Source organism: Muntiacus reevesi, chromosome 5, assembly GCF_963930625.1.
Source record: "Muntiacus reevesi chromosome 5, mMunRee1.1, whole genome shotgun sequence".
Classification (NCBI taxonomy): Eukaryota; Metazoa; Chordata; class Mammalia; order Artiodactyla; family Cervidae; genus Muntiacus; species Muntiacus reevesi.
In genome coordinates, this window is record NC_089253.1 from 56,066,909 (window position 1) to 56,084,767 (window position 17,859).

Sequence of the window (17,859 nt, forward strand, 5' to 3'; positions counted from 1 at the left end):
CTTTTCCTAGAAGTTGAAAACCCAACCATGGGAAGCCTTCAACTGATGAAGAGGGGAGTGCTCCACAGACTCAGCAATTAGACCAATTGTGGAATGAAACATAGGAATGAGCTCAGAACAGGAAGGCAGACTCAGGACTTTTGGAAGCAGCAGAAGCAGGCCCACATAGATTATCAGAACCATCTGAAAAATAAAAGGTGAAAGTACAGAGGATAAAGACATAGAATGACTTTGTTTAGTTTCAGTCAGGGTGCCACTTTTTAACTCAAGTGTTGTGCACCCACAAATCAATTCCTGGCACCTTGACAGCTGTTGGAGAAGAAAAAGTAACCTGGTAATGGTCTTCCCATTGGGGCTTGAGTGATTGCCCCCCAGATCCCAGTGTCTTTATTAGGACCTCGATTCCTGGCCCAAACAGCAGTTTGTTTGACTCAGAGGCTGGGTGAGTAGTCACACTCAGAAGTTCTCCTAGTGTCTGTTGAAGGGCTGAAACCTGAGTCACATAGTTAGCTAATTCCAAGGCTTCAGGGTCTATTACAGTGTCTGAGTGTAAGAAGGGTCTTACACAGATACATCAAAGGGCAGTCCCTCCTTTTTAGGGGCAGTTTGAGCCCTCATTAAAGCTATGGGTAGAATTTTAAGCCAATTTTCCTGAGTCTCTTGAATTAGTTTATATAGATGTCTCTTAATAAATGTCTTTAGCCTTTTCTAACTTTCCTAAAGATTGGGAGCCCCAGGTGATATTCTATTCCTAAAGCTTTTGATACCCCTTGAGTTACAACAGCTTTAAAGGAGGAGCCATTGTCTTTCTGGAGGCTCTGAGATAGCCCAAACCTGGGAGTAATTTCATGGATTAAAATGTTTATAACTTCCTGAGCCTGTTCACTACAGCAAAGAAAAGCCTCAATCCATCCAGTAAAGGAGTCTACAAAAACCTGTAAGTAAGAAAATCAGTTTGATTTTGGTATATGAGTAAAATCTATTTCCCAATTCTCTGAAGGATACTTTCCATTTCATTGTAACCCAGTTTTTGCTACCTTTTCAGTCTTTGGATTATTTTTCAGACAAACCTCACATCTCTTGATAATGATCTTTAAAGTTTTCATTACATTTTTACCCTTAAATAGGTCAAAAGCCATCTGTAAGTGCTCTTAACACATAAATGAAAACTCTGTTGTAACCCCTCAAGAATTTTCCTTTGACCATTTTTGGGAATTGTTAATCGTCCATTCTCAAGACTATAAGCATCCTTTATCAGTAATTTTTGCTCCTCTTTTCTCATCTTTCTAGTTCTTGCTCAGTATATTGTGTTTTTTCCTGTCCAGCAGGACCTATCCAGACTAGATGTGTTTATAGGACAGGGGATTTGTAAAGTGCCACTTTTCTGGCTTGGGAGTTGGCCAACTGATTTCCCTTGGCCACTTTACTCCCCTCGCTACTATGCCCTTTGAAATGCATAACAGCTACTTCTTTAGGACAATATACATCAGTTAAAGGTCTCTAAATCTCTTTGAAATGTTTAATAGGTTCCCCTTTTGCTGTTTTAAATTGGCTTTCATTCCATATTGCAACATGAACATGTAAAGTCAAATAAGCATTTGTAGAATCAGTGTAGATATTTACTTGCTGCCCTTTGCTTATTTCTAAGGCTTGGGTCAAAACAACAAACTCAGCCAATTGGGCACTTGTACCAGGGAGAAGAGACTTCCTAAAACCTGTTCAGATATATTGCAACATGAGCATGTGAAGTCAAAGAAGCATGCTTAGAATCAGTGTAGATATTTACTTGCTTAACTCTAAGGCTTAAGTCAAAGCAACAAGCTCAGCCAATTGGGCACTTGCACTGGGGGGAAGAGACTTTGCCTCTAAAACCTGTTTGGATATAACCACAGTGTAACCTGCTTCCTGCTTCCCATTCCTAACAAAAGAACTGCCATCTGTAAACATATCCATGTCAGAATTGTCTAATGGAGTAGCCGTTAAATCTTCCCAAGCTGCGTGTGTAGAGTTAGAAATTGGGAACAGTTTCAATCGGGTGTTTTATCTTCCATTTCAGGAAGTGTCAGGATTTGAGTTTCCACAAACTTAGAGCTTAGTTATTGATCCCTCTAACACAGTGACTAATATTTAAGAAGCCCACTGTCTGTCATCCTTTAACTTTAGAGTTTAAGATTCCACTCACATTATGAGAAGTCAGTACAGGAAAATTTTGCACAGTAGTAAACTTAGAGCTTCAGGCACTAACAAAGCAATAGCAGCAGTTACTCTTAAACAAGTGGCCAGCCCCTGGGCAACTACATCTAATTCTCTATTTAGGTAAGCTAAAGGTTACTGGTGAGGTCTTTGTGGTTGTGTCATCACTCCCAAGGCCATAGCTTCCCTTTTGGTAACAAACAGATTAAACTCTGGTCCCACGAGCAGGCTTAAAGCAGGAGCCTGCAGGAGAGGAGTTTGAAGAGACTTAAAAGCCTTTTGAGTCTCTGGGGACCAAATCAGCTTGTGGGTTTTGGCCTGCTGAGTCTCAGTTATACATTTAGATAAAGGCTGGGCAAGTTCCCCATAACCCAGAATCCAAATGAGGCAGTAACTTGTGATACCCAAGAATCCTCTCACTTGTCTCAAAGTCATAGTTAGGGGATGATTTAGTATAGGTTTAATTCTCTTGGGGCCTATGACCCTTCCCTTCTGATATGATTAGGCTCAGATATTAAGCAGATTGTTGACAGAGCTGAGCCTTTTCCCTTGATGCCTTATAACCACATCTGGTGAGAAAGTTTAAGAAATCTTCTGAGGTTTGTGAGCAAGCTTCCTCTATTTCAGCACAGAGCAGAATATTGTCTACATTTTATAGCACCACTACCTTGGGGCTATTCAAGTTTTGTAGGTCCTGTGATAGGCTCTGCCCAAATAAGTGAGGGTGATCACAAAACCCTTGAGAAAAAACTGTCCAGGTTAACTGAGAAGCTTGCTGGGTAGGATCTTCAAAGGCAAATGAAAATTGGCTTTCCTCCAGCAATGGTATAGTAAAGAAAGCAGCCTTCAAGTCAGTAACTGAAAAATATTTGGCTTGTTCAGGAATTTCAGACAATAAAGTATAAGGATTAGGCACCACAGGTGCCTAAAGGAAACACAGCCTCATTTATTATTTGTAAGTCTTGAACTAGTCTTCATTTATTATTTGACTTTTTTACACCCAAAATAGGACTGTTGCCTGGACTGTTATAGTGAATTAATAGCCCCTGTTCCTTTAAATTTCCAATGATGAGTTTTTAACCTTTCTTAACATTGAGCTTTAGTGGATACTGCTTTTGATGTGGGAATGGGTTAGGGTCTTTAAGCTTAATAATGACAGGAATAACATTTTGTGCTCAACCCACAGTTTTCCATCAGCCCACACTCTAGGATTTACATTTTGTTCAGTTAATGGGAGAGAAAAAGCAGGCTCCATATTCATTAAAACAGAGACCTGGACCTTGCTCAGTTTATCCCTCCCCAGAAGGGGGAGAGGGAGACTCAGGCACAATCAGAAACTAGTGCGAAAACAGCAGAGTCCCAGTTGCTGCTTAAAGGATGAATGGAATAATACTTTTTTGGCTCATCCAGACAGTTCCATTACAGTAGTGGATCAGGAGGAAAGTGGACCAGAGGCTTCAGTGAGCACAGAAAGTTTCCCCAGTGTTCAAAAGAAAATCGACTGATTGGCCTCCCACAGTTATTAATACTGTGTTCCTCAGGTGTTGTTAGGATGGGAGCTTGTGTGGGGACCCCCAGGCACCTTCAGTCCTGATTATCCTGAGAGTCTAACCCCTGAGGCGTATGGCTTTGAGAGCAGTCTCTCCTCCCATGTGGTACTTGGGAGTGGCTCAAATATCCGAGAACAACCTTGCTTGAGATGCCCCTCCTTTTCACAGTAATTGCAAGTCCGTCCCTTTTCACCTGGGTTCCTCTGGGCATTTTTCTCTCAGGCTGATTCATAGCAGTTTTCACGGCCATCACCAGGGCCTGGGCCTTTTCTTTGGTTCTTTTCTGTTTTTGTTTCTCTTCATATTCTCTACTGTAATATACTGTCTGAGTCAGCTGCAGCAGTTTTTCTAAAGGCTGGTTCAGTCCAAATGACTGTTTTTGTAACTTACGGTCGATATCTGGGGCTGACTGTGTGAGGAATTTATCTTTTAAGATTTTCTCTCCCTCTGCACTCTCAGGAGAAATATTAATGAACTTTCGAAGGCCTTCTTGAAGTCTTTTAGAATCTGCCAGGGACTTCCTTCTCTCCTTGTTTTGTCAGTCAACTTATCATAATTTAGATGCTTAGTCTGAGCTCTTTTAAGTCCTTCAATAATGTAATTGACAAAGTGGGTCTGCTCTCTTCTCCAGTCCTCTTTGTGATAATCTTCGTCCCTCTGTTATAGGGACTGCTCGGCTCCCAGTAGGGAGGAGAGCTATTCTGTGTTCCTGCTTTCTCCTTGCCTCACATTCAAGTCATTCATCTCCAAAAGTAATAGCTTCCCCAAAACTCGAGTTCTTGAGTTAGGAGTCAGCAGCTGTCCAAAGACATACATGGCATTACTCAAAGTAAGCTCATAAAGTTAGTCTTGTAAAGGCTTCTGGATCCTCTAGATAATCTGTCAGATCTCTCTTTATCTCTTGTACCTCTGGGTAAGAAAAGAGCTTTAGGATTTTTATGCATGGGTTATTTTTCCCAGTGGGGGCCTCCTGAAGAGGCAGTATCTTGTGTGGCTGTTCCTCAGCCTCTCTAGTTACCCTTTCATACTTTCCAGGAATAGATTAGAGAAGCCTGTTTTTTTTTTCTCATCCTCATCCTGTATTTCATTCTCTGTCTCATCTTCTTCTCTATCTTGCATTTTACCCTTAGTTTTGGTTGTCAGAGCCTTCTCTAATTTGACTGTCTGAGTTCCCATTGAAACCAATGTAGTTAAGACTGCATTGGAACTGGGGTTGTTTGAACTTCTCTCGCGATTAAGCAACCCTCCTTGAAGGATGTTTTTACCCTCAGCTTGCTCAGTTGGGAGCCCCAGATACATGGGCAGAGTAAGAAGACAGGAGGAAGCTGAAGGCTTTACATCCAAATCTGTGCCTGTAGGACATAAGTCTGGCATATCTTGCAGAGAGAAAAAGACTAACACATATGGCACTGCTACCCATTTCCCTTGTTTTCTACAGAATCAGTCTAGTGGCAAAGTTCAATTCAGTTCAGTCGATCAGTTGTGTCCGACTCTTTCCGACCCCATGGACTGTAGCACGCCTAGTCGTAAAACAGTATCATAATTAAGAGAAACATTAAGTGGCCATTGTTTGCCACCATCCAACGGATATTGTGACCATGCAGGTTTGCAAAAGAAAGTCAGTTGTGTCTACTTTAAGCTCTGGGAATCAAACTTACCCCAGTTTTTTTTAGGACACAATCCAAGGGTGTGGGTCTGGAACTTTGAGTAGCTCCCATCTGTAAGACAGAGAAGGCAATGGCACCCCACTCCAGTACTCTTGCCTGGAAAATCCCATGGACGGAGGAGCCTGGTAGGCCGCAGTCCATGGGGTCTTGAAGAGTTGGACACGACTGAGGGACTTCACTTTCACTTTTCACTTTCATGCATTGGAGGAGGAAATGGCAACCCACTCCAGTGTTCCTGCCTGGAGAATCCCAGGGACTGTGAAGCGTGGTGGGATGCCGTCTATGGGGTCGCACAGTCAGACACAACTGAAGCGACTTAGCTGCAGCAGTAGCATCTGTAAGAGAAAAAAAAGTGACGTTCAGCACCCTTGTTCTTTTCCGCCAGAGCTGTCCCTCCCTGCTCTAGATGTGGTGGAGACAGACTTTCCACTGAAGCTTTCCTTCCCTGGTTGGACTTAGTCTTTCCCTTACAGATGCAGGCACATTATTCATTCCCTTCCGCACTGATTCTACTATCAAGGTGGGGTGGAGATGCACAGGGGTAGACTTGACGACATCCTAAATTGATTTCTAGTCACTTACCACCAAAACTTTTGTTTGATTTTCCCTTTTCCTCTGATGCCCCCTGCGGTGTAACAGAGTAGTTTTCCAGAATGCTTCACAAGCTAGGACTACTAGGGGAAGCATCCATCTTCCATGTGCCCATGCACATTCCTGAGTACAGTGCTGACTGGAGTAGAAGTGGTGCATAATCACCCCATCAGTTAAGCCACTGGAGAGCTTTGTCTAGTCCAATAAGAGGTAGCACTACCAAAGGAAGAATCCCACTGTACTTCCAAACTGGGATTCCTGACCTATGTTCTTAGAACCCTGAGGCTCACCAGCAGTGTTTCCATCCATTTAGTTTGGAGGCACAGCTATGACAAGGATTCACTTTTGGAACTCTGACCCAATGTGGAAGTAGCTAAGACAGACACTGCTGAAGCTAGAGTTCTACCTCGTTCCCGAACGTGCTTCTAGAGCTATAGTTCTTCTTCATTCCCAAACGTGCTCCATCAAGTCTGGGTTCCCCGTGACTACCAAGCTTGGGGTCTAAGTAGAAGTACAGAGCAACGGCATGAATCACAAATCCCTTGAAAGTCTATGACCTGACAGATTAGGTTAGTAGTTCTAACTCCTCAGGCAGTTATGGAATGGTTAAAGAGACCAGGAAAAGATGACCAAAAAAGGAAAGTTTAGTCCACATGCTTCACCCATTTCTGGCCACTCTGCTCACAGGGATATTGGGTGTCTCTTGACATTGGTAGGTTGGTATAAACCCCTGACAAGGCTCCCACTTTTGGGTTGCCTTCAGTCATTACAAGGCACCACAAAATCTCAAAGCTGGGCTCATCACTCGCTTTGCAGAGCACGTCTCAAACTTGCAACTTTAATTCACACAAACGCACCTTACAGTTAGTAGAGTAAAAGAAGTTACCAGCTAGAGCTCTGGGTGTCTTTACCTACCTTGTCCTGAAGATCCTGGACGAGCCCCCAAGATGATAGCTTACGGTTAACGGTGTCAGATTTGTGATCTCCAAAGACAAAGATTTAGCCTCAGGATCAGGGATCAGGTTTCACTGCTTAAGGCTCTTGTGTGGTCAAAGTTTATTACAATGAAAAGGAACAGAGAAGGGGAAGGAGAGTGCCCCCTCACTAGTCTTGGCAAGGTAGTTGTATACTTTTTCGTTTGGGTATTACAGTAAATCAAAAGAATGTCTCAAGGCTGGAAAGGTCTTACCAGACCCACTCCCACAATTTACATTTTAAAATGATGGGATTAAAACTAACAATAAAAAGATTTTACCAGACCCACACTCATATACATTTTAAGATGACAGGATCGGTCAGAAGGTTCTCAAGAGGGAGAACTATGTCCTCAAGCAGGATCCACTGTTGTTGTATAATCCTTAGTACAGAGTTTAAAATGAGTTGTTTTGTTGTATAATCATCAGCTCTGGGCTTAAAGAAAAAAGAAAGCATTTTATGTGACTAAAAATAAGGAATGTAGGAAAAAATCCTTTGTCCTTTTTCTCCTCCTGAGATATCTTATCAACCTACCTGAGAATTAACTCTCTCAGCTCTTCTTTTCCATTGGTCTAAATGTCTGCCTTTATGTCAGAAAAATGCCATTTTAATTACTGTAGCTTTGAAATATATTTTAAAGTCAGAAGTTTGATCTTTAAGGCTTCAATCTTCTTTCTTAAGATTGCTTTGATTATTCTGGGTTTTTCATGGTTCCATATAAACCTTATAGTTTGTTTTCTTTATCTATAAAAAAAATACTATTGGAATTAAATGGAGATAATACTGATCTATAGATTCCTTTGAGTAGTAAGTACATTTACCAATATTGTTTTCCAGTTCATGAGCATGGATTGTCTTATGATTTATTTATAATATCTTTAATATTTTCTATGAATTTTGAAGTTTTCAGTGTACAAGTATTTGATCTTCAGTTAACTTCATTCCTAAATATTTTATTATTTTGCATCCTACCAAGACCATATCATGGAGAAACAGAAAATCTGAACAAACCAATAAGGTGTAGGGGGATTAAATCAGTAATCAAAATAGTCATCTAAATCATTGATCAGTGTTACAGAAAGTGAAAAAAAAGTCAGTGCTTTAGGGGCATAGATATTTAATGTAACTATAGATAACTGATATTGGTATTTAAGGAAGCTTGTCCATTAATGGTATTGTTTATAGCAAATAAAAGTAAAGTAGGCTATCCAAATACTGAACCTGGAAACCATTCTTACCTATTTTGATATAAACATATAGTTATTGTTTGTTGACTATTAAAAATGTGTGTATCTTTATGAAGGCCCCATAGTTTAAATTTGCTCCTTCCTCAACAATTTTGTACAGTAATCATTTTTGTCCATAAGTCAAAGCAAGAAAATCTGAGCTTAGGAAGCTAATAATTTCCAAACTTTGCAATTTATAAGGTCGCACATTTTGGATTTATTCCAGGGCCTCCTGACTACCAATCTGGTATTCTTGTACCAACATGTACACAACTTTCCTAACAGATTTCAAACACTCTCATGACGTTCTTCCCAAAAGTGTTCCTGATAGATCAGTGAAGTTCATGTTGTAAAACCACAAAACTGCAAAACTCTCGCAGTCTCCTTACCTGTCAGCTTTTCAAAAACATTCTCAGCTCTGAGCTCCATGGATTTGCACTTGGGAAAATAACAAGTTGTGATTCTACAGGGAAATAGTGGAAACTAAAAGCCATTTAATGCTCCATACTTATATCTCTGTGCTAGCATGCAAATACATAAACACACACACATTTATGTATCTGATTTTTTGAAATTTATTTAGTTTTAATTGAAGGATAATTGCTTTACAATATTGCTCTGGTTTCTGCCATACATTAAAATGAATTAGCCATAGGTATACATATGTCCACCATGACTTAACCATCTTGGGTGGCCCCACACGGCATGGCTTAGTTTCATTGAGTTAGACACGACTGTGGTCCTGTGATCAGTTTGGCTAGTTTTCTGTGATTATGGTTTTAGTGTGTCTGCCCTCTAATGCCCTCTCACAATACCTACCATTTTATTTGGTTTCTCTTAACTCAGGCGTGGGGTATCTCTTCACGGCTGCTCCTTACCTTGGACAAGAGGTATCTTCTCATGGCCACCCCTCCTGACCTTGAACGTGGGGCTACTTGGAGTAGCCCCTCTCAGCCCTCCTGCGCCCGCAGCAGCCTCTCCTTGGAGGTAGGGTTGCTCCACTATGTCGCCACCCTCTGACTTCGGGCAGATGGTAGCTCCTCTCCAATGCCGCCCCTGACATCCGATGTGGGGAAGTTCCTCTCGACCACCGCTCCTGAACTATCGCAGCCTGACGCTCTGGGTCGCTAGCCCTGACCTTGGGCGAGGTGTAGCTCCTCACGGCCTCGCTTCTATGCGGTCCATCGCAGCCGGCGCACTTCTGTGCGGTCGGTTGAGACCGGCACGCTGCTGCGCAGTCTGCAGTGGAGAGGTCTGACAGAATGTGGTCCACTGGAGAATGGAATGGCAAACCACTTCAGTATTCTTGCCTTGAGAACCCCATGAACAGTATGAGGAGGCAAAATGATAGGATACTGAAAGAGGAACTCCCCAGGTCAGTAGCTGCCCAGTATGCTACTGGAGATCAGTGGAGAAATAACTCCAGAAAGAATGAAGGGATGGAGCCAAAGTAAAAAAAATACCCAGTTGTGGATGTGACTGGTGATAGAAGCAAGGTCCGATGCTGTAAACAGAAATATTGCATAGAAACCTGGAATATTAGGTTCATGAATCAAGGCAAATTGGAAGTGGTCAGACAGGAGATGGCAAGAGTGAATATCGACATTCTAGGAATCAGTGAACTAAAATGGAATGGAATGGGTGAATTTAACTCAGATGACCATTGTATCTGCTACTGTGGGCAGGAATCCCTTAGAAGAAATGGAGTAGGCATGATGGTCAACAAAAGAGTCTGAAATACAGTACTTGGATGCAATCTCAAAAAAGACAGAATGATCTCTGTTCATTTCCAAGGCAAACCATTCAATATCATGGTAATCCAAGCCTATGCCTCAACCAGTAATGCTGATGAAGCTGAAGTTGAATGGTTCTATGAAGATCTACAAGACCTTTTAGAACTGACACCCAAAAAAGATGTCCTTTTCATTATAGGGGACTGGAATGAAAAGTAGGAAGTTAAGAAACACCTGGAGTAACAGGCAAATTTGGCCTTGGAGTACGGAATTAAACAGGGCAAAGGCTAATAGAGTTTTGCCAAGAGAACGCACTGGTCATGGCAAAAACCCTCTGCCAACAACACAAGAGAAGACTGTACACATGGACACCACCAGATGGTCAGCATCGAAATCAGATTGATTATATTCTTTGCAACCAAAGATGGAGAAGCTCTATACAGTCAGATACAGTCAGCAAAAACAAGACCAGGAGCTGACTGTGACTCAGATCATGAACTCCTTATTGCTAAATTCAGACTTAAATTGAAGAAAGTAGGGAATCCACTAGACCATTCAGGTATGACCTAAATCAAATCCCTTATGACTATACAGTGGGAGTGAGAAATAGATTTAATGACTAGATCTGATTGACAGAGAGCCTGATGAACTATGGACAGAGGTTCGTGACATTGTACAGGAGACAGGGATCAAGACCATCCCCATGGAAAAGAAATGCAAAAAGGCAAAATGGTTGTCTGAGGCAGCCTCACAAATAGCTGTGAAAAGACGAGAAGCGAAAAGCAAAGGAGAAAAGGAAAGATATTACCATTTGAATGCAGAGTTCCAAAGAATAACCAGGAGAGATAGGAAAGCCTTCCTCAGCAATCAATGCAAAGAAATAGAGGAAAACAACAGAATGGGAAAGACTAGAGATCTCTTCAAGAAAATTGGAGATACCAAGGGAATCTTTTAGACAAAGATGGGCTCGATAAAGGACAGAAATGATATGGACCTAACAGAAGCAGAAGATATTAAGAAGAGGTGGCAAGAATAAACAGAAGGACTGTACAAAAAAGATCTTCATGACCTAGATAATCACAATGGTGTGATCACTCATCTAGAGCCAGACATCCTGGAATGTGAAGTCGAGTGGGTCTTAGGTAGCATCACTACGAACAAAGGTAGTGGAGGGGATGGAATTCCAGGTGAGCTATTTCAAATCCTGAAAGATGATGCTGTGAAAGTGCTGCACTCAATATACCAGCAAATTTGGAAAACTCAGCAGTGGCCACAGGACTGAAAAAGGTCCGTTTTCATTCCAATCCCAAATAAAGGCAACCCAAAGAATGCTCAGACTTCGCACAATTGAACTCATCTCTCAGGCGAGTAAAGTAATGCTCAAAATTCTCCAAGCCAGACTTCAGCAGTATGTGAACTGTGAACTTCCAGATGTTCAAGCTGGTTTTAGAAAAGGCAGAGGAACCAGAGATCAAATTGCCAACATCCACTGGATCATCAAAAAAGCAAGAGAGTTCCAGAAAAACATCTATTTCTGCTTTATTGACTATGCCAAAGCCTTTGACTATGTGGATCACAAGAAACTCTGGAAAATTCTGCAAGAGATGGGAATACCAGACCATCTGACCTGCCTCTTGAGAAACCTGTATGCATGTCAGGAAGCAACAGTTAAAACTGTACATGAATCAACATACTGGTTCCAAATAGGAAAAGGAGTACGTCAAGGTTGAATATTGTCACCCTGCTTATTTATCTTATATGCAGCATACATCTTGAGAAACACTGGGCTGGAAGAAGCACAGGCTGGAATCAAGATTGCTGGGAGAAATATCAATAACCTCAGAGATGCAGATGACACCACCCTTATGGCAGAAAGTGAAGAGGAACCAAAGGGCCTCTTGATGACAATGAAAGTGAAAGAGGAGAGTGAAAAATGCTTTAAAGCTTAACATTCAGAAAACTACGATCATGGCATCTAGTCCCATCACCTCACGGGAGATAGATGGGGAGAGAGTGGAAACAGTGTCAGACTTGTTTTTTTGTTGTTGTTGTTGTTTTTTTATTTGGCGGCTCCAAAATCATTGCAGATGGTGATTGCAGCCATGAAATTAAAAGATGCTTACTCCTTGGAAGGAAAGTTATGACCAACCTATATAGCATATTAAAAAGCAGAGACATTACTTTGCCAACAAAGATCCATCTAGTCAAGACTATGGTTTTCCCAATGGTCATGTATGGATGTGAGAGTTGGACTATGAAGAAAGCTGAGCGCCAAAAAATTGATGCTTTTGAACTGTGGTGTTGGAGAAGACTCTTGAGAGTCCCTTGGGCAGCAAGGAGATCCAACCAGTCCATCCTAAAGGAGATCAGTCCTGGGTGTTCATTGGAAGGACTGATGCTGAAGCTGAAACTCCAATACTTTGGCCACCTGATGTGAAGAATTGACTCATTGGAAAAGACCCTGATGCTGGTAGCGATTAGGGCCAGGAGAGGAAGGGGATGACAAAGGATGAGATGGCTGGATGGCATCACTGACTTGATGGGCATGAGGTTAAGTAAACTCTGGTAGTTGGTGATGGACAGGGAGGCTTGGCACGCTGCGATTCATGGGTTCGCAGAGTTGGACACGACTGAGCGACTGAACTGAACTGAACTGATACATGTGTCCCCACATTCTTGAACCTCCCTCCCACCTCCCATCCTTTTCCACTCCTCTAAGTTGTTACAGAGCCCTGGATTAAGTTCCCTGAGTCATGCAGAAAATTTCCATTGGCTATCTACTTTGCATATGATAATGTGTATGCTCCATGCTGCTCTCTCCATTCATCTCACCTGGGCTTCCTTCATAACTCAGTTGGTAAAGAATCCGCTTGCAATGCAGGAGATCCCAGTTTAATTATTGGGTTGGGAAGTCCCGCTTGAGAAGGGATAGGCTACATACTCCAGTATTCTTGGACTTCCCTTGTGGCTCAGCTGGTTAAAAATCCGCCTGCAATGTGAGAAACCTGGGTTCAATCCCTGGGTTGGGAAGATCCCCTGGAGAAAGGAAAGGCTAACCATTGCAGTATTGTGGCCTGGAGAATTCCATGGACTTTATAGTCCATGGGGTCGTAAAGAGCCAGACATGACCAAGAGACCTTCACTTTCACTTTCACTCTCTCCTTCCTCCCCACCACCCATTTCCATATGTCTGTTCTCTATATCTACATCTCCATTGCTGTCCTGCAAACAGGTTCATCCATACCATCTTTTAGATTCCATATATATATATATATATATATGTTAATATGTGATATTTACTATATATCTGATTTTGTATTATGTTAATTTTTACAGAACTATATTGGGATAAACAATGTGTTGTATTTTAAATCTGGATTATAAATAATATTACCCATAGGCTGTTTATTTAAAAGCACTGTGGTGATTACTGGAATTTGTACTACTACTGATATTATTTTAGTACATGTATTAGGCACCGTAGTAAATACTGCATTTGGTCAATTAATTTATGACAAAGGAGCTAAGAATATACAATGTGGAAAGATAGTCTAATAAATGGTGTTAAGACAACTGGACATCCGTATGCAAAAAAAAAAAAAAAGACAAAAAAACAAAAAACAAGAAAAACCACTGGCTTACTATCTTACACTACACCCAAAAATTAACTCAAAAGATAGTTTAAACTCTTGCATATAATACCTAAAACCACAGGATCTCTCCCCAGTTTTCTCAGTCCATTAAATTCCTCATTAAATAATGTGCATTGACTGACTCTAGAAATAACTGTAACACCAAGGAAAAAACTGCAGTAGCTGTTGACAGGGAAGGACATTTTTTACCCATCAGATATTGTGCTTGAGCATATATAAGTGACTGGAAAAGTCCAAAGTGCCTGTAGAAGCAAAGACTTTGAAGAAGATTCTAATCAACCCTTTCTTTGACGAGAGCCACCATAGGAAACATGATTTTATCAAGTACCTAGGTTTCTTTCTTTCTTTTTTTTTGTCTACAGGAAAGATGAATTCTGTAAAACATGAGCTAAAATGATTAAATTATAAAGTAAAATTTTGAGGTGAAACACCCACTATGATGACTAATCAACACAATGGAAGATAACAGGTGTTGGCAAGTATTTGGAGAAATGGGAGTGCTTGTGCAATGCTAGTGGGGATTTAAAATGATTTTGTTTGCTGCTATCACATATAGTAGCTTATATGTGTACTGAGTCACTCAGTTGTTCCTGACTCTCTACAACTCCATGGACTATGGCCTACCAGATTCCTCTGTCCATGGGATTTCCCAGGCAAGAATACTGGAGTGTATTGCCATTTCTTCCTCTAGGGAATCTCTGAATGTCCTTAAGTTAAAACAAGAATTACTATACTACTAGAAGTTCCACTCCTAAGCTATATAACCCGAAGTACTGAAAACGGATACTCAGACAAATAGCTGTACACTGATGTTTATGGCAAGACTATCTGCAATAGCCACATTGTCAGTATGGACACAGCTCAAATACCAATGGATAAATGAATAGACAAATTGTAGTATATTTACATACCATGGAATATTACTCAAGCTAAACAGGAATTAAATATGATACATGCTAAAGACATAGATGAAGGTAGAAAACATTATGCTAAGTGAAAGAGTCAAGATGCAAAAAGTTACATATTGCATTTCACTGATACTAAACATCCAGAATATATCAACATAGTAGAGGCAAAGCAGATTCCTGGTTGTCAGGGTCTAGGAAGAGGCATAAATAGGCATTAATGGGTACAAAGGTTTATTTTGGGATGATGAAGTGTTTTTGAACTAGTTAAAACAGTAGCTGTACTGCATTGTGAATAAATTAAATGTCACTGAATTATTCACTTTGAAATGTTTAATCTGATGTTATGTGAATTTCACATCAATAAAAAGATGAAAATAAAATTGAGGTAAAAGTAAATTTTGATGAGTCAGGCAAGAATTAATATTCCAGAAGATTGGAGAGAAAAGCTAGTAATTGCCAAGGAGCAATATAATCAAATGAAGAATTTAGTATATTGTAGAGAAAAAACACGGGGCAAACACATGAATATTAATTATTCCCAAAGAAGAAGTTTTTTTTTTTTTTTTTTTAATTACAATAATACTCAGTGATATACTGGGAATATAGTTTCCTGAGCTTACAAAAGATCTAATTTTGCATATCCAAATATCTTGCCAAGTATTAAAGTCCTTCAAAAATAAATGCTTCTAATAGTACTTGAATTTAAATATAAAAAGAAGCCCTGCTCGCACTTAAGTTTTGCCGATGTTCTACAAAGAAATATGTCTGCATATCAGTCTTCCTTCAGACATTTCTTCATTCAACTTAATGTTGGAAAAATCAAAATAATGTATTGAGAGTCTTGAAGTGAAGAGTACTAACAAAAGTGTATAGCATGAAAATTTTATTTATACATGAATGTTGTAGAAATATTTTTAGTTTTACAAAACTGGATGAAGCATTTATTTTATTTTCATAAAGGAAAATATATGAAAGAACTTAAAAATTTGAGACAAGGAAATACTACAGAAAACAGTCTAGAGATTCCTCAAAAAATCAAATATAACACTATTTTGATCCAGGAATTCCAATTCTGGGTATATATCTGAAGAAAGCAGAAGTAATAATTCAAAAAGATACAAGCACCCCAGTGTTCACAGCAGCACTGTTTATAATTGCCAAGACATGGAAGCAATTTAAGTGTCCATCAACAGAGGAATGCATAAATAAGATGCAATATATAGCTTATATATTATACTATATGTATACACACAGACACACACACACATATATATATATATATATTACCTATAACTATTATATATAAGGCTTCCCTAGTGTCTCAGTGACAAAGAATCCACCTGCCATAAAGGAGACACAAGTTCTATCCTTAGATTTGGAAGATCCCCTGGAGGAGGGCATGGCAACCCGCTCCAGTATTCTTGCCTGGAGAATCCCCACTGATAGAGGAGCCTGTGGGCAATAGTCCATAGTGTCACAAAGAGTCAAACATGACTGAAGTGACTGAGCATGCACACATGCACATATTATATATATATATGATGAAATGTTACACTTGTAAAAAGAATTCAAACTTCTGGTTACCAGAGGTGACTGGGATACTGTGGAGGAAGAGCTGAGTGAAGGTGATCAAAAGGTACAAACTTAAAACAGCAAGATAAATAAGTACAAGGTGTGTAATAGCAATATGATAAATAAAGTTAACACTACTATCTACCATATAGGAGAATTAAGAGAACAAATCCTAAGAATTTTTATCAAAATATTTTTTCTAATTTAATTTTGTTCCTATTGGAGATGTGGATGTTCACTAAATGTACTGTGGTCATCATTTCCTGATTTTTGTAAGTCAAATTATTATGCTTTAAACTTGGTCAGGTCTGTGTGTCAATTATATCTGAGTGAAACTGGACTTTTCCAAGCCAGGCTTCAGCAATACATGAACCATGAACTTACAGATGTTCAAGCTGGTTTTAGAAAAGGCAGAGGAACCAGAGATCAAATTGCCAACATTTGCTGGATCATCAAAAAGCAAGAGAGTTCCAGAAAAGCATCTATTTCTGCTTCATTGACTATGCCAAAGCCTTTGACTGTGTGGATCACAATAAACTGTGGAAAGTTTTGAAAAAGATTCAGGCCACCTGACCTGCCTCTTGAGAAACCTGTATGCAGGTCAGGAAGCAACAGTTAGAACTGGACATGGGCCAACAGACTGGTTCCAAATTGGAAAAGGAGTACATCAAGGCTGTATATTGTCACCCTGCTTATTCAACTTATATACAGAGTACATCATGAGAGATGCTGGGTTGGAGGAAGCACAAGTTGGAATCAAGATTGCCGGGAGAAATATCAATGACCTCTGATATGCCGATGACACCACCTATATGGCAGAAAGTGAAGAGGAACTAAAAGCCTCTTGATGAAAGTGAAAGAGGTAAGTGAAAAAGTTGGCTTAAACCTCAACATTCAGAAATCTAAGATCATGGCATCTGACCCCATCACTTCATGGCATATAGATGGGGAAACAGTGGAAACAGTGGCTGACAATTTTTCTGGGCTCCAAAATCACTGCAGATGGTGATTGCAGCCATGAAATTAAAAGACACTTACTCCTTGGAAGGAAAGTTTAGATCAACCTAGACAGCATATTAAAAAGCAGAGATATCACTTTGGCAACAAAGACTGTGATGCTGTGAAAGCTTGAAGGCAGGAGGACATGGGTAGGACAGATGACATGGTTGGATGGCATCGCCGACTCAATGGACATGGGTTTGGGTAGGCTCCAGGAGTTGGTGATGGACAGGGAGGCCTGGCGTGTTGTAGTTCATGGGGTCGCAAAGAGTAGGTCACGACTGAGCGAATGAACTAAACTGAAACTGGAAGAAAATGCAAAAAAAAAAAAAAAAAAAAAAAAAGTCCTCCCCTTTAAATAGAGTATTAGGTACATTTCTATCATTGGCAACTCTGCTAAGCCTTAAATATTATCATTAACTGAAAAAAAAATCTGTTAGGAGAATCTGTAGATATTTCTAATGTCACTAGTAATATATAACTATTGAAGTGTTAGTGTTAGTCGCTCGGTTGTGTCCGACATTTTTGCAATCCCAAGAACTGTAGCCCACTAGGCTCCTTTGCTCATCGAACTCTTCAGGCAAGAATAACTGGAGTGGGTAGCCATTCCTTTCTCCAAGAGATCTTTCTGACCCAGGGATTGAACCCAGGTCTCCTGCAATACAATACTCGCGGATTCTTTACCATATGAGTTGCTAGTGAAGCCTATAAATATATATATGTGTGTGTGTTCCAGTTATAATTTTTGTATAGTAAAAGATCAAAATTTAAAGCATTTATTACGACTTAATA